Source organism: Oncorhynchus keta, chromosome 17 (assembly GCF_023373465.1).
Source record: "Oncorhynchus keta strain PuntledgeMale-10-30-2019 chromosome 17, Oket_V2, whole genome shotgun sequence".
Lineage (NCBI taxonomy): Eukaryota > Metazoa > Chordata > Actinopteri > Salmoniformes > Salmonidae > Oncorhynchus > Oncorhynchus keta.
The window spans coordinates 15,488,383-15,514,664 of record NC_068437.1 but is presented as its reverse complement, the minus strand read 5'-3'; the positions used below and the strand labels follow the sequence as shown (position 1 = coordinate 15,514,664).

Below are 26,282 nucleotides of genomic sequence, written 5' to 3'. Positions count from 1 at the left end.
CCACGGTTAGACAAATTGTATATAAATGGAGAAAGTTCAGCACTGTCGCTACTCTCCCTAGGAGTGGCCGTCCTGCAAAGATGACTGCAAGGGCACAGCGCAGAATGCTCAATGAGGTTAAGAAGAATCTTAGAGTGTTGGCTGAAGACTTAAAGAAATCTCTGGAACATCCTAACATCTCTGTTGACGAGTCTACGATACGTAAAACAATAAACAACAATGGTGTTCATGGGAGGACACCACGGAAGAAGCCACCGACTTTCCAAATAAAAACATTGCTGCACGTTTGAAGTTCGCAAAAGAGCATCTGGATGTTCCAGATTCTGTGTAGAGATGAAACTAAAGTTCAGTTGTTTGAAAGGAACACACAACCCTGTGTGGAGAAAAAAAAACACAGCACACCAATATCAAAACCTCATCCCAACTGTAAAGTATGGTTAAGGGAGCATGGTATCATGGTTTGGAGCTGCTTTGCTGCCTCAGGGTCTGGACAGCTAGCTATCATCGATAGAAAAATGAATTGCCAAGTTTATCAAGACATTTTGCAGGAGAATGTAAGGCTGTTCGCCAGTTGAAGCTCAACAGAAGTTGGGTGATGCAACAGGACAACGACCCAAAACACCGAAGTAAATCAACAACAGAATGGCTGCAACAGAAGAAAATATGCCTTCTGGAGTGGCCCAGTCAGAGTAGGGGACCTCAACCCGATTGAGATTCTGTGGCAGGGCCTCAAGAAAGCGGTTCACACCAGACATCCCAAGAATATTGCTAAACCGAAACAGTTTTGTAAAGAGGAATGGTATAAAATTCCTCCTGACCGTTGCTCAGGTCTGATCTGCAACTACAGAAAATGTTGAGGTTATTTCTGCCAAAGTAGGGTAAACCGTTTATAAAAACCAAGGGTTCACATGAACTCAGCAAAAAAAGAAACGTCCTCTCACTGTCAACTGTGTTTATTATCAGCAAACTTAACATGTGCATTATACATGTGGATTTACATGAATTATCTTTGAAAGACAGAGTCCTGAAAAAGGGAAGTTTATTTTTTTGCTGAGTGTACTTTTTCCACCCTGTACTGTGAATGTTTACACCGTGTGTTCAATAAAGACATGAAAAAGTATCATTGTTTGTCTATTGTTGTGACTTAGATGAAGATCAGATAACATTTTATGACCAATTTACGCAGAAGTCCAGGTAATTCCAAAGGGTTCACATACTTTTTCTTGCCACTGTACTTGGATATGGATTTCCCAGTAGATGGGAGACAGGGAAGCAGTAATATGCCTACAGCCCCCAAAGAGTGAAAGCTGGGAACATGTTCATGACCAAAATTACCTACCACTGACGGGCTAGCTGAATGTGGTGAGCAGGTCATCACAGAAGACAAGGTTCCAGAGTGATCAGAGTCACTGCTAGGTCTTTCAGTTGGTGGTCTGGCAGTTTGCGGTCTGGCAATATGTGGTCTGGCAGTATGTAGCCTAGCAACCTCGAGGTTCTCAGTCGAGATCTGACTGGAAAGAGTGTCCATCGAGGAGGTGGAGTGTCTGAAGGGAGAGTCCTTTCCCGGAGGTGTGTGTGTCTCCATGCCCAGGGGTCTCCAATCTCCCATCTGGCTACCAGGCTAAGAGAGACGGGTGAGAAAGAGAGGCAAATGGATGAAGATACCAACAGAAACACTGAGGTCCTACTGCTGCTTAAACAATTGTGAGTTGATATCAGCCCTAGGAGTGTCGCTGTTCCATCCTTACCTGTCCAATCACCGACCAGCGGATTCTGCGCTCCAGGCGCAGCTCCCTGCACACTTCTCTTTCCAGCTCCTTAAGCCTGAGGCGTCGTTTCACATCCCAAGCCAGTTCGGCCAAGTGAAGGTTCTTCCCCTCTTCCATTTCACTCTGAAACCTTCACATACAAGGGAACATAAAACATGATTTACCTTAATTTTTCTACAACTCAAACTGTCCACCATATCTATTTCTTAAGTTATTGCTAGATAGGAGGTCAATGTGATTCCACACCTTTGCTTATGTTTTTTTTAAACAAATTTGGATAAAAGATTCTAAAAACACTCACGTGTTCTTGAAGTAGTTTCTACCCTTGGCAATGAGCCAATCTCTAATATCCGTCAGTGAGATGTGGGACGGAACCTCCCCTTGCTGCTGCAAGACTAGGAACTGCTTCAAAAGCATTTTCTGAGAGAGAGAGAGAGAGAGAGAGAGAGAGAGAGAGAGAGAGAGAGAGAGAGAGAGAGAGAGAGAGAGAGAGAGAGAGAGAGAGAGAGAGAGAGAGAGAGAGAGAGAGAGAGAGAGAGAGAGAGAGAGAGAGAGAGAGAGAGAGAGAGAGAGAGAGAGAGAGAGAGAGAGAGAGAGAGAGAGAGAGAGAGAGAGAGAGAGAGAGAGAGAGAGAGAGAGAGAGAGAGAGAGAGAGAGAGAGAGAGAGAGAGAGAGAGAGAGAGAGAGAGAGAGAGAGAGACTTTGACACTTTGACTTTTGGTCTTGCTTTATTGAAACATTTTTAATTCATTTAAAACTCACCCCCCCACTCCTAAAATAAATAAAAGATAAAAAATAAATAAAAATACACAAAAACCCTCTCCTACAACCGTATATCCAAAACATCTTCCCCAGCAATACAGACAGCCCCCCCCCAACACACCATATCTCCTCAAACATCTCCACACATTTGATCATTTTATAGAACTCAAACTCAACCCTAAGGCGCGCAGAGACCATCCCATGAAACAGTAGTAAAGGGTCTGTTATCCCCCCACCTTTGACCCTGTTCCTCCTTGTTAGCCAAATAGCTAACTTTGCCTGAGCAAACAGAAAATTCAACAAAACACATTTTTCTTTCTCCTTACTCAAATACCTGTATCCCATTATAAACATCCCAACAGCAAAAACCACCCCCAACCTGTCACACAGACATTCCAACAGAGACATTAATGGCATTAACCTGGTGCACACAGAAAACACATGAATTACAGTTTCTTTCATTTGACAGAAAGGACACCCCTGCCCAATTCCCGGATCAACCCGTGCCAACCAGCTGTTAGTGGCCAGGGCTCCATGAAGAACCCTCCACTGGAGGTCCCCTGACCTCTTTGGTACTGGGGGTTTGTAGAGCGCCCTCCATCTAAAACCCACCATACTCTCCGCCCCACATACCCCCTGCCACTGATGTGCCTTCACTCCTGTTAGGCTTCTAATGCTCCTCACCTTAACGCAGAGGTTGTAGAGGGCTTTACCTCCCACCCCCTCAAACTCCCCCAGGCTCGGAGTGTTAAGTCCTCCAGACCCCCTTGCCAGTCTCCAGTCTCTGCCGTCACCTGCAGTGGCGGGAACATTGGTGGCCCCTCTCCCTTTGGCCTCTCAAACACCCCCCTTACCGGCTCAGACAGTGCCTCCTGGACCTCCTCCAGGAATCTCTCCAGCAGCCTAAGAGACGTTATTCCTGTTTGTTGCGCCAAGACCTCCGGGGTTTTCCACCTCCTCTCCCAGCAGTCTCAGGTCACCCAGCCTTTGTAAACCCCCTGCCATCATTGCCTCTGCAGGGTGGCCGACTGAACCGATCTCAAAGGGATGGCTGGGTTGTGGAAGATGGGCTCCTCCCACACCCACTGCCCAGGCTCCACACCCCTTGTGGGCCTTAGCAGCTGCCAGGCCCTTTGAGTAAAACTCTGAGAGACCTGCTGTACTCAGCCTCTCCAGCTTCATGAGGAACAGCTGCCGGTCCAACCCTAATCCGCCAGCTCTCCTCATCAGCGCATGCTGGTTCCCTCCAGCCAACATCAGTGTGGTACAGCAGTCTCTGCACCGCCTTTAGACGGAAAGCAGCCATCCTGCTCTCCAGTTCCACCAGGCCCTGTCCTCCTTAAGACGGTCATGTACAAAACTGCTGCCTTCAGCCAGTGATGTCCCGACCAAAAAAGTCCACCAGCTTGCGTTGCAGGTCTGCAAGCAGACCGGCGGGGGGGGTTGAGGACAGCCAGTTTATGCCACAAGGAAGATGCCACCAGGTTGTTGATTATCAGCACCCTCCCTCTATATGACACTTGGGACAGGAGCCACCTCCACCTGGCCAGTCTTGACACCACTGCCTGTGTCAGCCCCTCCCAGTTCTTGCTGACCCACCTCTCCGAGCCCAGGTACACCCCCAACACTTTAAGCCCTTCACAACCCCACTGCAAACCCCCTGGAAGCAGAGGAAGCCCTATCCCCCATGCCTCACATAACAGAGCTTTGCTCTTTCCCCAGTTTACCTTAGCTGATGAAGCTCCCTCATACACCTTCAGACTGGTCTCTAGTTCCTGCATATCTTGCCCATCCCTGACCATCACAGAAACATCATCTGCATATGCTGAGACTGCAATTCCTGTCACCACATCCATGCCTGTCCAGCACACTCCCCGCAGTCTCCTGCGTAGCAGTCCTAAAAAAGGCTCAATGGCTAGTGTGTACAGCTGCCCAGATAGAGGGCATCCTTGTCTAATGCCCGTCTCACCCAGACTGGCCTACTGAGCCCCCTCCCACCTTAACCATACATGACGCCCCAGCATACAACAGCTTCACACAGGTCACAAAACTCTTCCCAAACCCAAACACAGACATCACATTAAACAGATACTCATGATCCACTCTATCAAAAGCCTTCTCTTGATCTAAAGAGACCAGTCCAAAGTTCACATTAGAACCTCTCGACAAGTCCAACATGTCCCTAATCAAGAACAAGTTGTCTGTGATTGAGCGTCCTGGTACACAATATGTCTGGTCCTTGTGTATTATAGAGTCCAGATGGGACTTCAGTCTGTTAGACAGGACCTTGGCAAAAATCTTGTAGTCCGCACAGAGTAATGCCACAGGCCTCCAGTTCTTAAGTTCACACAAGTCCCCTTTTTTGGGCAGGAGAGTCAGAGCCGCCCGACGGCAGCTCATCGGCAACTCTCCTATCCCGACGCATTCTCGCAACACGCAAAAGAAATCCTGTCCAATTGTTCCCCAGAATTTTTTGTAAAATTCCACTGGAAGTCCATCAACCCCGGGTGCACGACCGGGGACATCTGTTACTGCCTCTGCCAGTTCATGTGACAACAGAGGAATGTCCATTTCATCCCTCTGTGCCCGAGAGAGCTTAGGGAGTCCTGCGGAACAAGACCTGAGCACACATAGGATCACACATTTCTGCCCTATACAATTCAGTATAAAACTCCACAGTCCGCTCCCGCATCTCCCCCACCACAGAGGTCACCCGCCCATCAGACAGCCGTAGACAATGCATACCCTTGGCTTCACTGCTCTGTCTTTCCAAACCAAAGAAGAAGGAGCTGGGAGCATCCATCTCCTTGAGCATGGAGAACCTAGCTCTTACAAGTGCTCCCTTTGCTTTAACCTGGAAAAAACTGCCCAGGTCCCTACTAATTCGGCTAAGTTAGCCTGGAGGCCTACATTGCCTTGCCCCACCATCTCTACCTCCATCTCACTAATACACCGCTCTAGTTCCCCCAACACTCTCCTAGCCTCTGAGGATGAGAGAGCTGTGTACTGTTGACAGAAAAGCCGAATTTGCACTTTCCCCACATCCCACCACTGACTCAGAGACTCATACTCCTCTCTTCGCTGCCCCCATCTTTCCCAAAAAGTCTGGAAACCTGAGCAAAAAGTGGCATCTTGTAAGAGCTTTACATTGAACTTCCAATAAGATGCCTGCCGGGGCCCTGGTGAAATAGACAGCCGAGCCATGGTTATGTGGTGATCCGAAAACCCCACTGGGAGAATGGTAGCACCCAGAAGCCTATTGCTCTGATTCCTGGACATGTAAAAACGATCAAGTCGAGCTGCACTCACCCTAGCCCCAAAAACCTTCACCCACGTATACTGTCTTGTGTTTGGATGTTTAGTTCTCCAAACATCCACTAGGTCAAACTGATTAAAGATGTCCCTTAACACTCCCACTGACACTGAATGAGGCTCTTCCCCATTTCTGTCTTTTGTAAAATCCATTGTACAGTTCCAGTCACCTCCGATCACCAGCGTCTCCTCAGGCGCTACTTGTGAAGTTCCTGTCTAAGACTCCCAAATAGAACCCCTCTTTCTCTCCCTGTGTTAGGCGCATACACATTTATAAAGACAAAACACATGTTGTTAATTTCTGCTTTAACAACAAGCAACCTACCCCTACACACCTCCTTTGAGGAGCAAATTTTACAGCCTGACCCGGTGCAAAAGGACTGCCACCCCTGCACTAAGATTTGTCCCATGGCTCAACACACTTGCCCCTTTCCACCAGAGCCCCCAATCAACTTCATTCACCACATCACTATGCGTCTCCTGCAGAAACAACACCTGTACTTGTTTATGTTTTACATATTCACTCAACACACTCCTCTTTCCCCGCATCTCTGGCGCCATTTATATTGAGCGAGCCTACCCGAAGAGTCTCCATAAGAAGTGGGAGAAAAGCCAGCAGAGAAATAGACCAATAGCAAAGCTCAAAAAGCCCCAGTGTCAGTAAGAAATTAAACATTTAAACAGTGTCTGAAGGTAAACCTTTACGCACTGTTGTGACCCACTTCCTCAACCTAAACCGTTTCTTGGGTGAGAGGACACCATGCCCCTCATTTCTCATAGCATGTTGTACTGATCTTACAAACTTTCTAGGATCAGGAAAAAAGCCTCAAGATTAACTTTTTTCCCCTTAGTCTCATTCAGGAACCTTGTCAGTTCTCTCAACGTGTACTTAGACCCCTCTGGTTGACTGGCTGTCAGCTCCGGGCCAATTGAAGAGGAGTCTGAAAAAATACCTCCTCATCCTCTTCCTCAGACTCACTTTCCTCCTCTTCTCTATCTCCCACCCTGACCACCTGCCCTTTCTCTCTGGTTAGGGCCTCACCCACAGCAACAGGCAACATTTCCATGGTGCCTTTGTCCACACCCTTTTCTTTTTCCTCTTGACACCCTCCTCCTCCTCCCTAATCTCTTACACTTCCCCACTATACTCTCCTCATCCACTAGAATAACCTGACTAGACGCAGTATCATCTGCACCACCCTCCATAGCATGACTAGGGCCAGCCTCAGCTACAACACCCTCCATAGCATGACTAGGGCCAGCCTCAGCTACAACACCCTCCATAGCATGACTAGGGCCAGCCTCAGCTACAACACCCTCCATAGCATGACTAGGGCCAGCCTCAGCTATACCACCCTCCATAGCATGTCTAGGCCCAGCCTCAGCTACCCCACCATCTCTAGCCTGACTAGACCCAGCCTCTGCTTCTCCACCATCTCTAGCCTGACTAGACCCAGTCTCATCTACACCACCATCTCTAGACTGACTAGGCCCAGCCTCTGCTGTCTGCATCTCCTTACCCCTGCATTTTCACCTCGATTTCCCCCTTGCGCTCGTACCCTCCCCTTGTCTATGGCCTTTATGTGGGCACGCAAAGCTCTTGTGCCCCAAATCCCCACATTCAAAACACCGTAGACTATCTGTGCTGGCAAAACCTGCATAGAGCCCTTCCCCATGCCTCACTTTAAAATGCACATTTAGCTGTTGCTCATTATTGTTCAGAAACATAAACACTTGCCTCCTGAATGAAACAACGTGCTTAACGGCATCTGCCTGAAAACCTGCTGACAGTACACGGAAACCGCTAGCAAACTTACCAAAACGACTCAGCTCTTTCCTAATTTGATCATCCGTAATAAACGGAGGCAAATTTGCCACTACAACTCTTGTTGAAGGGGTAGAGAGAGGTGAAATTGACACCAACACATCCCTTACAAATATTCCGCTAGCAATTAGCCTACCGACCAAATTAGCCCTTTTCATGAACACAACCACAGCCTTGTTCATTCTAGAAGCAGAATGTATAAACTCAGCTCCTACCTGTTCACCGACCGCGAGCAGAACCTCCTCCACCTTAACTCCGTTCTCAGGAACACACCTGAAACCATGTTGTATCGACAGCGTCTCCTGCGCACTAGGCTGAGAAGCCATTGCGCACACTATACCTTGCAACCCCCCGGAACGTTACTCTGTCCTCTTCCACCCTAACTTTGAAAAAAAAACTTTGGATACCGCTAAAAACAAATATTGCATTAACCCTCCACCATAGAAAATAACATGTAAAGAAAAGAATAGAATCAAGAAAGTTAGTTAGGATAGAGCTTTCCACACCAAACACTCAAACTCCAAAAACACCCAGCATGCACAGACAGAGAGAGAGAGAGAGAGAGAGAGAGAGAGAGAGAGAGAGAGAGAGAGAGAGAGAGAGAGAGAGAGAGAGAGAGAGAGAGAGAGAGAGAGAGAGAGAGAGAGAGAGAGAGAGAGAGAGAGAGAGAGAGAGAGAGAGAGAGAGAGAGAGAGAGAGAGAGAGAGAGAGAGAGAGAGAGAGAGAGAGAGAGAGAGAGAGAGAGAGAGAGAGAGAGAGAGAGAGAGAGAGAGAGAGAGAGTAAAGAGAGAGAGAGAGAGAGAGAGAGAGTTTGCACCCTTCCACAAGTTTTTCCTGGTCTTGTTACGTGATCAGAAAACCCTTTCCCGATCCATGAGCGACAGCAAGTTACATACACAGTTGGAATAAAACGCATGGAAAGGTGTCTTACAATATAGCATTTGTGTTTTTATAATTATGCATCTAGAAAGCAGACCACTCTAACCTGCTCTGCACAGCACTGCTTCTCCCACAGCAACTGAACTGACTTGATGTAGCTACTGTAGCGATTGTACTCTTTACACGTACACAGCACCTGAAAGGGAGGAGCCACAAAAGAGCCATTTTGAGGAAGTTCATGTGTACAAACACCCAATCCCAAATCTACCCGAAACCCCAATATTGATTGATTTTGCCTTTATTTAACCAGGTAAGAAATTAAGAACACATTCTCTTTTACAACCTGCACTAACAATGACCATATGTAGATTTGGATTTGTGTAAACTAATCAAAATGGCAAACATTTCACCTAGCCATCATATTGCTTACACCTGTCCAAGTTTCTCAGTTACATATAAGTGTCACTTTTAGACTTTGGAAAGAAAAGGGAGGTCTGCCTTGCCTTCTCATTTGAGGTGATGAGGCCTTGCTTCACCAGCCGCTTCTTCCTTTCCGGATGGCGGAAAAAACTCTTCAGGTGTTTGTCGTGGAGGCAGTTATAACTAACATCTATGACTCTCATGTTGGGGTCCAACAGGTCAAACCCTGGGGTCTCCTGATGGAGCTGTGGATTGTGTTTTAACAAACCTCAATGTCAAGGCAATGGATACCACAGTGGGAATGGTTTTGGAATTAGGACTGGAATTGGAAGGAAGTAATTAATAAATATATAATTAAGTAACATTTAATTTGAAGGAAATTGAGGATCTCAGATCATTTGGAATGTCATACTATCACACTAACCTTCTCCCCCAGTTTTCCTCTGAAGAATACAGGGAATGTCCTTTCTGGGGCTTCCTGTAACCCCTACAAAGACAGAGACAATCATAACAAAACTTTTTAGACGTGGGGTTTTGGTAATGGTTTTGATAGTTGACCCCATCCCTGTCACTTGGTTTGCAATAATTCCACCTTTTGCCAATTCACTTGCATGAAAAATGTTGAATCAAGCTTATCTCTAAAACAAATTTGTTTGATCCATTTACATTGTTAAACTATTCTTAAAGTAGTCAACTAGCCGTAGGCCAACATAATGACTGATTCGGTAGGCTACATACTCATCTCATAGACTTTCATCGTCCATCTTTAGAATTATACAAATGTGAAGCGACATTAATATGAAGAACGAACAAAACATTATCCTAGGCCTACTCACATTTTCTTCTTCTTTGCCCGCACCTTTTGACATAGTAGGTATATTGACTAATATTGTAAACAAGTGATGTCATAACTGAAACTTGATTATCCTGTGTCTCCAGAAAAGGTATGCCCGATGCCCTCAAGTAAACGTCCTCTATCTGATAGACATATGTTGTTGTACTGATATAAACACTATGAAAGGATATTGTAGCCTTAACCTATTGATATAGTCTACAGGCTTATTTATGGTGTGCCCGCTCCATAAAGCAGACCTCCAGTTGTGTCTGGGCTTGCTGCAACACGTGCACTCTGTTGCCAAGCCTTCCACAGAATCATACCTCAACCCTAAAATGTGATCCACATGTATTCGATGTCGAAATTGTCAGTCATTTGCAGTGATAGATTTAAAGCATTACCACGACTAAGTCTATATTATTCAATTATTGCACCCACACTGCTTGGGCTGCCAACGAGCGTCTGCATAGCAAAGGGCTAAAATAGAAGACAGTTCTATTTCTGATACAGATCACACTGCAAGTCCTGCCTCTCCCATCTCCTCATTGGTTTATAGAAGCAGGTACCAACGTGCCATCTCCTCATTGGTTATACCCACGTGGGTGACTGAAAAACCAAAGATGTCAGTGGCGGTAAGGCACCTAATTTAGGAAAGTTGCCAATCGCAATATAGAATCAAGAGAAGAAAAAGCCTGGAAGGAGGAGAGATGACTAGAAACGATTCAGTTGACCATTTTATGTGTGGATTAATTGGTGGTGTAAAGGACCTTGGTTCACACAGGGTCATGTTTGGCGAGTCAGTGGACAAGTATCCTGCCTCTATTGTATTGAGTTTTGGAGAAAATGGTAGGTCGTATTAGCAGTAACTGCAAAAAGTTACTGTGAAACCAAGGTAAATGGCAGTAACTGAACGTACTGCCTTTTAGCTTGGTTTCAACCTGCCCTTGGCTGCAGTTAGTGCATTTTACCTTTGTATAATATCATTCTATTCTGATAGTGATGCAATCGAACCTGTATGACACTGACTGACAGCTACACACACATACATTGTTAATCTAGGGATACAACACCATGGCACAGCATTCCCGGGGGGAAATGATGGTTGAACTTGCTCTGAAACGCCAACATCCAGACACTGGTAAGAACTAGCGAACTAAGTACATCTGACATTAAAATAAATTAGCTAGCTAACTAGCTGGCGAGCATAGACTAACAATGCTACCTGCTCTCATAAGAGATCTGCAATTGATACTAACGTCAATCTATTAGCCATATAATCAATTATATTCTGAAATTTCATCTAAAGGGTTTCTTTGAATCAGTACACCACACACAATTTCTAGCCAGTGACAGCCACTTAGCTAAAACTGACGCGCCCCTACCAAAACTTCAAAACCTACCTAGCTAGCATTAGCATGAAGCAATAGATTTGTGCTACATGTTCCCATAAGAGACGATCAACAGTTTATACTTGCTTCAATCTGTTGTACCTGGATTTAATATTATCCTTTTAGTTGTATTCTGACATTCAATGGGTTATTTGAATCTGTAACGTTACACCACACACACGATCTTTAGCCAGCTGACGGTCAGTTGGACGTGCACCCCATACTGAATTGTCAAAAGCCACGCACAGCATTGCCAGCTCATTAATAATATAACCACTCACATGTTCAGGGTTTCTGGTTTTCTTTTATATTCCAGTATTGCGTGACTGTCCTGGTCAGGAAAGTTAAAATCCCAAGTTGTATCCATCACCTTTGTTGGTGGCATATGTAATGAGTACAACATGCCAAACGTGTGCTCAATGTGTCTGCTTCAGTGCCATTTTTACATAAATGCGGAAAAAACTGTTTTCCCTGACTTCCACCAATCCCTGTGGCCTAGATGATTAATGCGGATCAAAGTTGCCATGTGAGGGTGAATTAGGACAGTACAACCACGTCAATACTAGGTTTTATTCCTGTCAATGTCCATCAATGCAATCTTTTTGTATTTGTAAATAAATATGAAAATGTAAGAGCCTTTTTGGGAGCAGGTATGAAATTAATAGATGAACTGAATTTTGACAGTGAAAATTATTAAGATAATGTTTGCACAAGATAAAATCAACATTGATTATATCCTATATTATAGACTAACTGAAAAGGATTATGATCATATGTTTGCACACCAGAAAATTTCACTATTAATTATTATCATCCATGACAGATTAGAGTCATTCGGATGCATGTAATCCAGGTCATCTACAAGTCTATGCTAGGTAAAGGTCCGCCTTATCTCAGTTCACTGGTCACGATGACAACATCCACCCGTAGCACGCGCTCCAGCAGGTCTCACTGATCATCCCTAAAGCCAAAACCTCATTTGGATGCCTTTCCTTCCAGTTCTCTGCTGCCTGCGACTGGAACGAATTGCAAAAATCTCTGAAGTTGGAGACTTTTATCTCCCTCACCAACTTTAAACATCTGCTATCTGAGCAGCTATCCGATCGCTGCAGCTGTACATGGTCCATCGGTATATAGCCCACCCAATTTACCTACCTCATCCCCATACTGTTTTTATTTTATTTACTTTTCTGCTCTTTTGCACACCAGTATCTCTACCTGCACATGTTCATCTGATCATTTATCACTCCAGTGTTAATCTGCTAAATTGTAATTATTCACTCCTATGGCCTATTTATTGCCTACCTCATGCCTTTTGCACGCATATAGATTATTTTTTTTCTACTATGTTATTGACTTGTTAATTGTTTATTGTTTACTCCATGTGTAACTCTGTGGTGTTGTCTGTTCACACTGCTATGCTTTATCTTGGCCAGGTCGCAGTTGCAAATGAGAACTTGTTCTCAACCTGCCTACCTGGTTAAATAAAGGATAAATAAAATAAAAATGAATAAATAAAAATTCATGTCCCTGATTATTTGCTCTATTTATTTCAGTTGATTTTGAGGGCCACATTTCAACAAAGATTCCTGATCTACCCCCCTTTTACTGAAGTCACAGTGTCAACACTATTTGAAGAAATAGAGAACCAGTGGGTGGTCTCTGACTCCTTAGACATCAGACTATCAGAAGAGAAATCAATTGTCAATGATGATGAAGATGAAGATTATCATCCACCTTCAGAGTTGGATGTTCCAGCACAAGTGGTGGCCTTGCCCGTGGACACAACTCCAGAACACCTATCAAACAACAAATCCAAGATTCCACCAATGGGTAAGCCATGTGGTCCCAAATGCAAGAGGCAATGTACTCAGAATATTTCTGAGGTTAGGTGAAAGGAAATATGGGAAAAGTATTGGGAGATGAAGTATAAGGAGAAGAGGACATGGATCTTCCACACGGTGGCACAGCAATCTAAGACATTTTTTACAGTTGGTGCTTACAGTCGACGCAGCAGGTCGTTTCTGTACCATCTTCTAAACCAGAGCGGTTCTGCACAACAGGTGTGCAAAGTGTTTTTTCTGACAACATTGGGCTACCACCCCAAAAATGACAGGTTGATTGTCACAATGATGGGCAAGTCAATCACAACCAAACTGATTCCACCAAAGGATCAGAGGGGAAAGAAAGCTTCAGCGAGCAAATTGAACATGAATCCAATCCTGCAACACATTGAGTTCTTACATCCCTAAATCAGCCACTACAGACGAGAGCATGCCCCACATCGCCTCTACCTCCCTAGTGACGTCAATATTCGGTTCATGCATAATGACTACAAGGAGAAGAACAAAGATGCCAGCTGCGGTTATGAAACCTATCGCAAGGCGGTAAAGGGAAGGAACATCAGCTTTGTGAAGATTGGAGAGGAGGAGTGCGAGCTCTGTTTGGTGCAGGGTCATCATCTTAAGATGGAGCACAGGGAGAATGAGGCCATGGAAACCCAAGCCTGCCAAGACAACAGCCATGCAGCACCTGAATTCACCATCACCAACCCCGACTGCATTCAATGTAGAAAATATGAGGAACTTAAGAAGTCTGCAGGGCAGAGCAGAAGCCATAACCAGGCTGATGCACAGAAAGATTGGCCTGAGGACTGGTCTGTGAAGAGCGTTGATATGCAAAAAGTCATCATGCTCCCTCGCATGCCAGGTGTGAAAACAGCATTGTTCACAAGACAAATCGTTGCCTACCACGAGACATTCGCCACCATTGGAAAGAAGTCTCAAAAGAAGAAGTAAACAACCTCAGTGGTATGGCATGAAGGAACAGCTGTTCGGAAGGCAGAGGAGATTACTTCATCTTACGTAACAGCACTGGAGAGTGAGAGAGATATCAAGCATGCAGTGTATTAGGTGGATAACTGCACTTCTCCTAACATCACTGGTGAGCGTTGTCAATGTTGACTTAACTTTGATGGAGGACATCACCCTCAAGTTCTTGGAGCAAGGACACACCTTCATGAGTGCAGACAGTTTCCACCATGGCGTGGAACAGGAAATGAAAGCTCGACCTGGAGGTGTGGTGTACAACTTCGGGGACTTCCTCCATGTGGTCGCTACTTCCAATGCAGGCAAGGTGGAGGTGGTCGAAATGAAAAAGGAAATCATCCTGGCATGGAAAGCTGGCCATTCCATCGTCAAGCTGAAGAAGGCAGCAGCACCAAAGCTGGCAGAGATGGCTGAGATCCAATTGAGGCGTGGATCCAGGAGCCTCTTCTACAAAGTCTCCCATGAAGAAAAGGACTTCACAGAGCTTGACTTCATCATGAAGAAAGTCACTCTAGAGACACCCTCGACACTACGTACACAGGATAGAGGGATAGAAGAGTCCAAGAAGATGGAGCAAATCACCAAGATGTGTCCTCAAATGCCTGCAAATCGAAGGCAGTTCTGGAATGACTTGGCTGTGAACAGCATTACTGAGGATGAGGAGGAAGAGCACTGAAGAAGTTTTACTTAAAAATGAAATGTTACTTAAAAATGAAATGTAACTATTCAGCATTTTATCAATTGTAGCTAAATGTCATTTGGGTCCTCTTGTGAATATGAACATATAAATATGTTTAAAATGTATTCTTAAAGCTGTTATTTATTCATTCAAAAGTGTATTTAAAAAAAATACAAATAAAATGTTTTTATTAGCAAACTCATGGTCATTTTCTATAATTTGTATTACCCTACATCATATGATTAACACCCGTAAGACCCGTAATCATCTGCGCAATCCACAAGGACACGAAAGCCCAAAACACACAGCACAGGTACTCACGCGCACCAACGGACATTGTAATAATAATCAAAAGTCCAATGTAAACTAAAGGGCACACTAAAACAATTCCTAATCAGTGGGAATAGGGGACAGGTGTGCGTAATGAAAGTTCCGGCGGGATCCCTGAAATCCGCGAAGCGCAAGAAGCATGAATGCTCTGACTTCTGCGACCAATGCAGAATTCAGATTGACCATGCAGAGTCCATAATAGCAGTAATAATAATAGTAGTTATAATAGTAATAATAATAATAGTAATACAACAGTAATAATAGTAATACTCATAATAATAGTAATCATAATCATAATAATAATAGTTATAATAGAAATAGTAATATTCATAAAAATAGTAATAATAACAACAGTAATAATTATAATATTATTAATAATAATAATAATAATAGTTGTAATAATAATTATAATGTATGGCATTTCTGTCGCGCTTTTCATAGATTCTCAAAGTGCCTCAACAGCAAAAAACAAACAAGTAATATATCAGGACAAGTCAACCAATAGAGGCCAAGTCTTTGAAAGCTGCATCCTCCGAAGATGGAGGGTCCATTCATGGCTTGAGCGGAGAGAGCTGGTCAGAGAATGGTAGATGACGGTGATGGAGTTTGCTGATGATCTTGTAGAGGGCAAGTCTGGGAACCAGCCTGAGTCTTATAGCCACTGGATTTCTCCTCCACTCTGGGTAGCACCCACTTGGGCGATGCCTCAGCGTTTCTGGGCACCAGAAAGCTCACCTCACAAAGATCCAAATAGTAGCCAGTCATCCTCACTACGAACACCCCACTGCACCTCTCTGATTCAGAGGGGTTGAGTTAAATGCAGGAGACACATTTCAGTTGAATGCATTCAGTTGTGCAACTGACTAGGTATCTTCTTTCTTTACCTTTCCATCACAGCATATTCTGTAGTATTAATAGTATATTCATAGTATATTCATAGTATACTCATAGTATATTCATAGTATATTGTGTATATATTCCTACTACCCTTCCTCCTTTAAAAAAATTGGTTCTATTACTTGGTTGTATTTATGTTTATTTATGTCTGTGTGTATGTGTGTGTGTTGCACTGTTGAGGAGAGCCTGTGAGTAAGCATTTCGCTGCAACATTTACATCCTGTATTCTGGGAATGTGACCAATATATTTTGATTTGATGATGGCCAGGCACTAATTAGCCAAATAAATATAAGGTATTATGAGCAAATTGTAAACTATTAGGCATTTATTCAGTATTTCTTCTTCTTTATTTAATACATGTGTTCATTCATTCACAACTACGATGTTGCTGGGTCAGTATAGGCATTGTGGTCCCCTGGTCTACTGGTACCAGAGCTGTGAGAAAGGATGCTAGGCCTAGCAGAGACGGCTCAGTGGCGGTAGTGTCACGCCCTGATCTTAGATATCTGTTTTTCTATGCATTCTGGTTAGGTCAGGGTGTGACGAGAGTGGGTACTCTAGTTTTTTGTATGTCTAGGTTTTTTTGTATGTCTAGAGTTTTTGTATGTCTAAGGGTTTTGTATATCTTTGTTGGCCTGATATTGTTCCCAATCAGAGACCGCTGTTTATCGTTGTCTCTGATTGGGGATCATATTTAGGTAGCCCTTTTTCCCACTTTCTGGTGTGGGATCTTGCCTATGTGTAGTTGCCTGTCTGCACTATATTGTATAGCTTCATGTTTAGTTTGTTATTTTGTTAGTTTGTTCGGAGTTCATTCTTTTAATAAAGAGAATGTACGCATACCACGCTGCGCCTTGGTCTCCTTCATACGACGATCGTGGCAGGTAGGTGCAGTGGCGGTAGGAAGAAAACAGAAAGAGACACATAAATGTAATGCCAATTCCATAATATGTAATAGTGATTACCACTAGGGTATGATGTGTTGCTAAATTGCCAGGTCTGAATTGTTGTCCCAGTCAGCAAATGCTTGTCATAACAAAGGGGTTGAATACTTTTTGACTCAAGATATTTCAACTTTTCATTTTTTATTAATTTGTAAAAATGTATAAAAACTTCATTCCACCTTTACATTATGGGGTATTATGTGTAGATCAGTGGCACAACAACTCAATTTAATAAATGTTATATTCAGCCTGTAACACAACAAAATGTGGAAAAAGTCAAGGGGTGTGAATACTTTCTGAAAGCACTGTACATATTGGTATGTTTAATCACAGAAATACAGTAGATACATTCTATTATGGTTTTCTTTGTAGCCTATTGGTTTCGGGGTTGTAAATTGAATAGTACATATTGGAAACTTATTTATGGTAGGCTGGCATTGCTTAATTGATTATGTGGGTCTAATTTGATCCACAGAAGTGTATTGTGCCATATCACAAGTGTTGCTGAACCCCTGAGCAGCACGACTTTCCATGTTTGAAGCGGCCAGTTGTTTTGAAAAGACAGCTGTGCATGTGTTGCCAATGTGAAATCGCTCGCTCGTTCGCGGTGGTGCTCGCAAGTGGCGTTTCAATCGGTCACTTGCTCTGAGACATTGAAGTAGTGGTTCCCCTTGCAGAGGGGATTTTGTGGAGCGAGGTAAACGATGCTTCGAGGGTGACTGTTGACGTGTGCAGAGCGTCCCTGGTGCGCCTGGGTCGGGGCGAGGGGACGGGCATCAAGTCTATACCGTTACACATGGCTGCATCTCACTGTTGCAGGCTGGAGACTATGTTTTGGTTATTTGCCTTTTGTTTGCTGCATTTGTTTACTGTTAATGTAACTAGCCTAAATATACTGTAGATTGTGTCATATCTTTATCAATCTGACATTTTGTTTACTAGTCATAATACTTGGTACCGCTGTTTTGTTCTGTTCACGTTCAATCGTTGCATTCACAGTTGTGTCAGTAGGCTATTCGAAGTCAAACTGCTATTCAGTAGCCTATTTTTGTTTGCATGCATGAATAACTAGGTTACTAGGCTACTTTCAGCATTTAGTTTGTATTATTTTGGTAAAACATAGGCTGTTTGTAATAAGTGAATTACCCTATCTATCTTGTAGCCTATATTCATTTCCAAACGGACTTGCTTTAGTGTGTAGGGCACTGTCCATGATGCTGATACGCAGCGGAAATACTACAGATTTTGCACCAACCTACCTTACTTCAAATGCACTCAATGATCTCTGAGTATCAGCATTTGAACTTTGTTTGTGATATAAGCAGAATTCAATATAAGTCCAATGCAACAACCCCCCCAAAAAGTGCCCCCTCATCGATTTCGACTGCGCGCTTAGTAAATGTTTCCCGGCGCCTGATGTGCGTGAGCGGCCTCAGGCATACGGGTCTGATTAAATGGCAATTCCTAACACACAATGATCTAAGCCAAATCGATCCATTTTATAGACTCGATGTTGCGACAGTGGATTTACACATGACCTCAGACATGCACCCTTTTCCATAAATTTTTCAGTGTAATCAATACAAGAACTGTCTACAGTCAATAATTTCAAGGTAGGCCTGAAGCGATAGAAATGGACTTACTTTTCGGGCCTCGTCGCCGTCCATGCTACACGCCTAATTCGTTCTCCAAAATGAGCCGGGAAAACATCGTACTTCATCTGAGGTTGCCAAAGCTTGAATGCTACTGAATATTAAACTGGCTTAGAAATAAGAATGAATAGAAATTCCAAACAAACATTGAAATTATTACGTCACAATACCAGGCAGCCATTGGAGTGTACCCATGAAGTTACCAGTCAATTTCCAGGGTTAGAGTTCCAAGCCCATTCTATTCATTCTTATTTCTGTGAGCCCAGACCTACTTCCATCATGATGTAATTTGCAGTCCACATCATTAAGCATACATCTTAGACCACAGATGCTGAGATGCACTATTTTGCTCAAAATATATAGCTTTTACCCTTTGGTGTAAGCTATACAGTACCATTTAGAAGTTTGGATGCACCCACTCCTTCAAGGGTTTTTCTTCATTTTTACTATTTTCTACATTGGAGAATAGTGAAGACATCAAAACTATGAAACCCATATGGAGTCATGTAGTAACCAAAGAAGTGTTAAACAAATCCAAATATATTTTATATTTGAGATTCTTCAAAGTAGCCACCCTTTGTCGTGATAACAGCTTTGCACACTCTTGGCATGAGCCAGATTCACCTGGACTGCTGTTCCAACAGTCTTGAAAGAGTTCCTACACATGCTGAGCAATTGTTGGCTGCTTTTCCTTCACTCTGTGGTCCAATTAATCTCAAACCATCTTAATTGGGTTGAGGCCAGGTCATCTGGTGTATCACTCCATCACTCATCTTGGTCAAATAGCCCTTACACAGCCTGGAGGTGGGTTAGGTCATTGTCCTGTTGAAAAACAAATGACACCAACACCAAAAACAAACCAGATGGGCTGGCATATCGCTTCAGAATGCTGTGAAAGACTATTTTAAAATTAGTTTCCAAATAATTTGTTCTGCTTTTAAATTAGTTTAGCTCCTTTTGTTTACAAATCTACAAACGATTCTCTCAACATCCATCACTTCTCTCAATCTTCACATTTTCAAAAATCGAGGGCCTTTTACTAAGACATATGCAATGTACACAACTGAAAACTGCTCCCAAAAAAACAGGACACTGCCCTTGCCACCAAACTATACTTGATTTTCAGCATAGGGAAAGACCTCAAATTGAAAATATATTAATGTGATCAAGACAAAGGAGATAATTGTGGACTACAGGAAAAAGAGGACCAAGCACGCCCCCATTCTCATCGACGGGGCTGCAGTGGAGCAGGTTGAGAGCTTCAAGTTCCTTGGTGTCCACATCACCAACAAACTAACATGGTCCATGCACACCAAGACAGTCATGAAGAGGGCATGACAATGCCTTTTCCCCCTCAGGAGACTGAAAATATTTGGCATGGGTCCTCAGATCCTCAAAAGGTTCTACAGCTGCACCATGGAGAGCATCCTGACTGGTTGCATCACTGCCTGGTATGGCAACTACTTGGCTTCCGACCGCAAGGAACTACAGAGGTAGTGCGTACGGCCCAGTAAATCACTGGGGCCAAACTTCCTGCCATCCAGGACCTCAACACCAGGCGGTGTCAGAGGAAGGCCCTACAAATAGTCTAAGATTCCAGCCACCCTAGTCAAAGACCGTTCTCTCTGCTACCGCACGGCAAGTGGTACCGGAGCTCCAAGTCTAGGTCCAAGAGGCTTCTTCTACCCCCAAGCCATAAGACTCCTGAACATCTAGTCAAATGTCTTCCCAGACTATTTTCAGTGCCTCCCCCCCACACACACACACCCTCTTTACACCGCTGCTACTTACTGTTGTCATCTATGCATAGTCACTTTAATAACTCTACTTACATGTTCATACTACCTCAAATAACCGGTGCCCCGCACATTGACTCTGATCGGTACCCCCGGTACATAGTCTCGCTATTGTTATTTCACTGCTGCACTGAAATTACTTGTTACTTTTATCTCTTATTCTTATCTGTATTTTTTGAAACTGCATTGTTGGTTAGGGACTCGTAAGTAATCATTTCACTGTAAGGTTTACACTTGCTGTTATTCGGCACATGTGACTAAAACTATTTGATTTGATTGATTTGATTCGTAAGCTCTGGTTCAAAGTCTTTAAGGTGATCGGGACATTCGTGTGTCCTAACAGGGTGAGGACACAAAGTAGCCATTGATGGTTGTTGTTATAGTTTATTTGTGTTCTCTGTACCAGACAAGACAGTGCCTAACACTTCTTTGCTCTAAAATAAGACCTTGTCCAGGGTTAGGAGTTTTCCCTGGTCAGTTCATGTGGTCCTTACCCTGCTCATACTTTACAGATATGCCGCTGGGTCAAGGTCAGATCCCATCCCTTCAGCATCACTGTGCTTCCTCTATGTATGAAGGGAGTGAATACTGAATATACATTGCTTTTACACTCTTTGGTTTACTGCTGCTGGCGAGTGTATGTAGTGACCCGCAGTCTAAACTCAGGGGCACTCTCAAACTTCCAAATGGGGTTTGAAGGCATTTGTCAGTCCACTTCATCCTCGCGCAGGAGAAATACACTCATGGCTGTGCTTTTAAAGAAGAGACTTGCTTTTAGTATGGAAAATGTTATCCCAAGACAGGAGCCATTTAATTTCAATGGAGGGGAACAAACAGAAGTGTGTGTGAGCAGACTTCTAAGGCCACGATTTGGTGACACTAATCAGGTTTCCAACCAACTTTTGTATGCGAGTAAAGGTGTCACGTTCGTCGTAAGGATCGGACCAAGGCGCAGCGTAGTAGGCGTACATTTTATTTTTATTAAATGAACACCGGACAACAACAACAAAACAACCAAACGAAAGAAACGTGACACGACTGTTTTGCACTCAGGCAACTAAATGTAGACAAGATCCTACACCAGAAAGTGGGAAAAAGGGCTGCCTAAATATGATCCCCAATCAGAGACAACAATAAAAATCTGTCTCTGATTGGGAATCATATCAAGCCAACATAGAAAAGCACAACATAGAATGCCCACCCCAAATCACACCCTGACCTAACCAAATAGAGAAATAAAACGGCTCTCTAAGGTCAGGGCGTGACAAAAGGACATGATGGATAAAGAAATTCACGACAGGCCTGATGGAAACAGCAAATGTGTCGGTCAACCTTACAAATGTCAACAAAACCAAATACACTAGACAAGGTTGGATCTTTTTGTGTCGGTAAAACGAATTATGCTAGAAATGGCGGTGGAAACGCCTTTATGTGCAAATATTTATATAATAATCATCATATCGAAGTAAACTTGGAGTCACGCAATGATATTGTGTGGTCCTCCCACTATGACTTGGGAAAGCATGCAGTTTATTAGGCTACAGATTAAATAAGTTACGATGAAGTTAATGATGTTCATGCTCCTTTCCAATAAATATCAAGGGTCTTATTCTGATGGCATGATGATCGATGCTTGGCTGCCGTTTGACAAGTAATATCATACAGTATAGGCTATACCCGCAAATTATCAGCGAGCTGTTGGCTAGAGCACACGTGCCAAGACAAGAGTGGGCACATTCTCTATATAACACAAACAATTTTGTAACAAAAACATCGGTAGAGTTAAAAATGCGATGGAAACCAAATTGTTTTTTATTATTTGGTACATGGGAATTTAACCACAAAAGTTATTTTATGTGCACTACGTCTTAATCTGTAACAAGTCAATTTGATGGAAACACACTGGTGGGAATATATGCATAACATGCAGAACTTTGAATATTTGCATGAAAATCTGTCGCCAATTAGATGAAACTGACAAGAAAAGAGATTTAGTTTATGCATTTGTGGTGATGGTTTTTACAATATTGCATATGGATAGGAATAAAATACCTCTGCAGTTACAGTATGTCAGATACCAAGATTATCATTGACAGAACAGGATGGTATTTAAATATTGTAGATAACAGTGTTACTCAACTGGACCTCTAGAGTTACAGTTTGAGATACAGAGATCAGTTGACAGGTCTTCTGAAAAGGACATATCATGCCTTTCCTGCCAGTATGATTTTGACCATATTGTATCATTTTTTTGTTGTGGTTAGCCACTGTTTACTGGACAGTCTCTGGACTCATGTCCGTTTACTCATGTCTGACTCCAAAATCCAATAGTCTGGAACAATATCCCTTCCATTATTTTTTACATTGTTAATATTCCAAGATGGCGTAGCAGTGCAGATGTGTTTTGTTCGTCCTCTCGTGTACTTTTGTATTTTTCATCTTTTTTTGTATATATTTCTATTTTATTTTCAATCACTCCTCCCTTTTTGTTCAATTATACCTTCCGGTAACCTGCCTCACTCAATGTGATACGGAAGCGCTATTATTCTTAATTTATAGACCTTATACCAAGAACCACCTAGCCATCAGAAGCTAACCAGCTAATTAGCTACAAGCCATTTAGTCATTGTTAGCCACTGCTTGCAGCCTTTACCTTCTGCACAGATACCAGCTCTTTTGTTTTTTCCTGGATAATACTCGCCAGCCTACCATCAACGGACTGTCTCTCCACTACAACCCCGGATTCCTGCCGTAATCTCTGGACCATTACTCCTGATCTTCACAGCTAGCTAGCACCCACCGAGTTACCCAGTACCGAAGCTATCTCTGAGGCCCACCTCCCGGCCTACTCAGTTGTTCACCCGGACTCTACCCAAACACTGCTAGAACACACTACTCCACCGGATCCTTGCCGTAAGCTCTGGACCGTGGCACTGGATCACCGCTGCTACCGAGTGGCTATAGTGGCTAACGCCCCTGCCCCGAAGCTAGCAATAGTTAACCGTGAGCCAGGCGCATCTCCCGGCTAGAAAACTAAATTACTACAATACCTATTTCGCCATCTGGCTTGGATCCTTTGTCGATATGGCGCCCTGCCGCACCACCACGACTTGTCTGCCGACGAATACTCCATCCGCTGTGCCTTCAACCGGCCTCCGTCGGACGTCGGTTGAACCAATACACGCAGTCAGTCAGGAAAGCAAAGGCTAGCTTTTCAAGCAGAAATTCGCATCCTGTAGCTCTAACTCCAAAATGTTTTGGGACACTGTAAAGTCCATGGAGAACAAGAGCACCTCCTCCCAGCTGCCCACTGCACTGAGGCTAGGTAACACGGTCACCACTGATAAATCCATGATAATCTAACATTTCAATAAGCTTTTCTCAAGGTTGGCCATGCCTTCCTCCTGGCTACTCCTGGCTACTGCAACCACTATTACCAGCCTGTTCAACCTCTTTCATATCGTTCGAGAACACTAAAGATTGGAAAGCTGCCGGGGTCATCCACCTCTTCAAAGGGGGTGACACCCTAGACCCAAACTGTTACAGACCTATATCCATCCTGCCCATCTAAAGTCTTCGAAAGCCAAGTTAATAAACAGATCACTGACCATATCGAATCCCATCGTACCCTCTCCGCTGTGCAATCCGGTTTCCGAGCAGGTCACGGGTTCAGCTCAGCCATGCTCAAGGTACTAAACGATATCATAACCGCCATCGATAAAAGACAGTACTGTGCAGCCGTCTTCATCGACCTGGTCAAGGCTTTCGACTCTGTCAATCACCGTATTCTTATCGGCAGACTCAATAGCCTTGGTTTTTCTAATGACTGCCTCGCCTGGTTCACCAACTACTTTGCAGACAGAGTTCAGTGTGTCAAATCGGAGGGCATGTTGTCCAGACCTCTAGCAGTCTCTATGGGGGTACCAAAGGGTTCAATTCTCAGGCCGACTCTTTTCTCTGTATATATCAATGATGTCGCTCTTGCTGCAAGCGATTCCCTGATCCATCTCTACGCAGACGACACCATTCTGTATATCTCTGGCCTTTCCTTGGACACTGTGCTAACTAACCTCCAAACGAGCTTCAATGCCATACAACACTCCTTCCGTGACCTCCAACTGTTCTTCAACGTGAGTAAAATCAAATGTATGCTTTTCAAACGTTTGCTGCCCACACCCGCCCGCCCGACTAGCATCACCACCCTGGATGGTTCCGACCTAGAATATGTGGACAACTATAAATACCTAGGTGTCTGGTTAGACTGTAAACTCTCCTTCCAGACTCATATTAAACATCTCCAATCCAAAATTAAATTTAGAATTGGCTTTCTATTTCGCAACAAAGCCTCCTTCACTCACGCCGCCAAACTTACCCTAGTAAAACTGACTATCCTACCGATCCTCAACTTCGGCGATGTCATCTACAAAATAACTTCCAATACTCTACTCAGCAAACTGGATGCAGTCTATCACAGTGCCATCCGTTTTGTTACCAAATAACCTTATAGAACCCAAAACATCTGCGTGCGTGCGCCATTGTGCGCCATCGTGCATAAATGTATTTTGTCCCCCCCACACCAAACGAGATCACGACACGCATCTTAAAATATCAAACCAAACTCTGACCCAATTACATTAATTTGGGGACAGGTCGAAAAGCATTAAACATTTATGGCTTGCACTTGCTAGCTAATTTGTCCTATTTAGCGAGCTTGCTGTTGCTAGCTAATTTGTCCTGGGATATAAACACTGAGTTATTATTTTATGTGAAATGCACAAGGTCCTCTACTCAACCAATTATCCACACATAAAACTGTCAACCGAATCGTTTCTAGTCATCTCTCCTCCTTCCAGGCTTATTCTTCTCTTGATTCTATATTGCGATTGGCAACTTTCATAAATTAGGTGCCTTACCGCCACTGACCTCTTTTGTTTTTCAGTCACCCACATGGGTATAACCAATGAGGAGACGGCAAGTGGGTACCTGCTTCTATAATCCAATGAGGAGATGGGAGAGGCAGGACTTGCAGTGCGATCTGAATCAGAAATAGAACTGACTTCTATTTTATCCCTTTGCTATGCAGACGCTCGTTGGCGCGCCCAAGCAGTGTGGGTGCAATAATTGAATAATATAGATTTCTAAATTCATTTTGGTGTAGTCAGCCTGTTAGTCGTGATAATGCTTTAAATCCATCACTGCAAATAACTGACAGTTTCGACATCGAATACATGTGGATCACATTTTAGGGTTGCGGTATGATTCTGTGGAAGGCTTGGCAACAGAGTGCACATGTTGCAGCAAGCCCAGGCACAACTGGAGGTGTGCTTTATGGAGCGGGCACACCATAAATAAGCCTGTAGACTATATCAATAGGTTAAGGCTAAAATATCCTTTCATAGTGTTTATATCAGTACAACATAGGTCTATCAGATAGCGGAGGTTTGGGGGGCATAGGGCCTACCTTTTCTGGAGACACAGGATAATCAAGTTTCAGTCATGACATAATTTGTTTACAACATTAGTCAATATGCCTACTATGTCAAAAAGTGCAGGCAAAGAAGAAGAAAATGTGAGTAGGCCTAGGATAATGTTTTGTTCGCTCTTCATATTAATATCACTTCACATTTGTATAATTCTAAAGATGGATGATGAAAGTATATGAGATGAATATATAGCCTACAGAATCAGTGATCATGTTGGCCTACGGCTAGTTGACTACTTTAAGAATAGCTTAACAATGTAAATGGATCAAACACATATGTTTTAGATATGAGCTTGATTCAACATTTTTCATGCAAGTGAATTGGCAAAAGGTGGAATTATTGCAAACTAAGTGACAGGGATGGGGTCTACTATCAAAATCCTTACCAAAAACCCACGTCTAAAAAGTTGTCATGATTGTCTCTGTCTTTGTAGAGGTTACAGGAAGCCCCAGAAAGGACATTCCCTGTATTTGTCAGAGGAA

The 26,282-nt window shown here is 43.5% G+C and overlaps 1 protein-coding gene across 3 annotated transcripts in view; it reads right to left on the bottom strand.

Moving 5' to 3' along the window:
* The window catches only part of LOC118396117 (uncharacterized), a 200,934-nt gene that overhangs the window by 6,589 nt on the left and 168,063 nt on the right, over nucleotides 1–26,282 (bottom strand). The window lies entirely within an intron of this gene.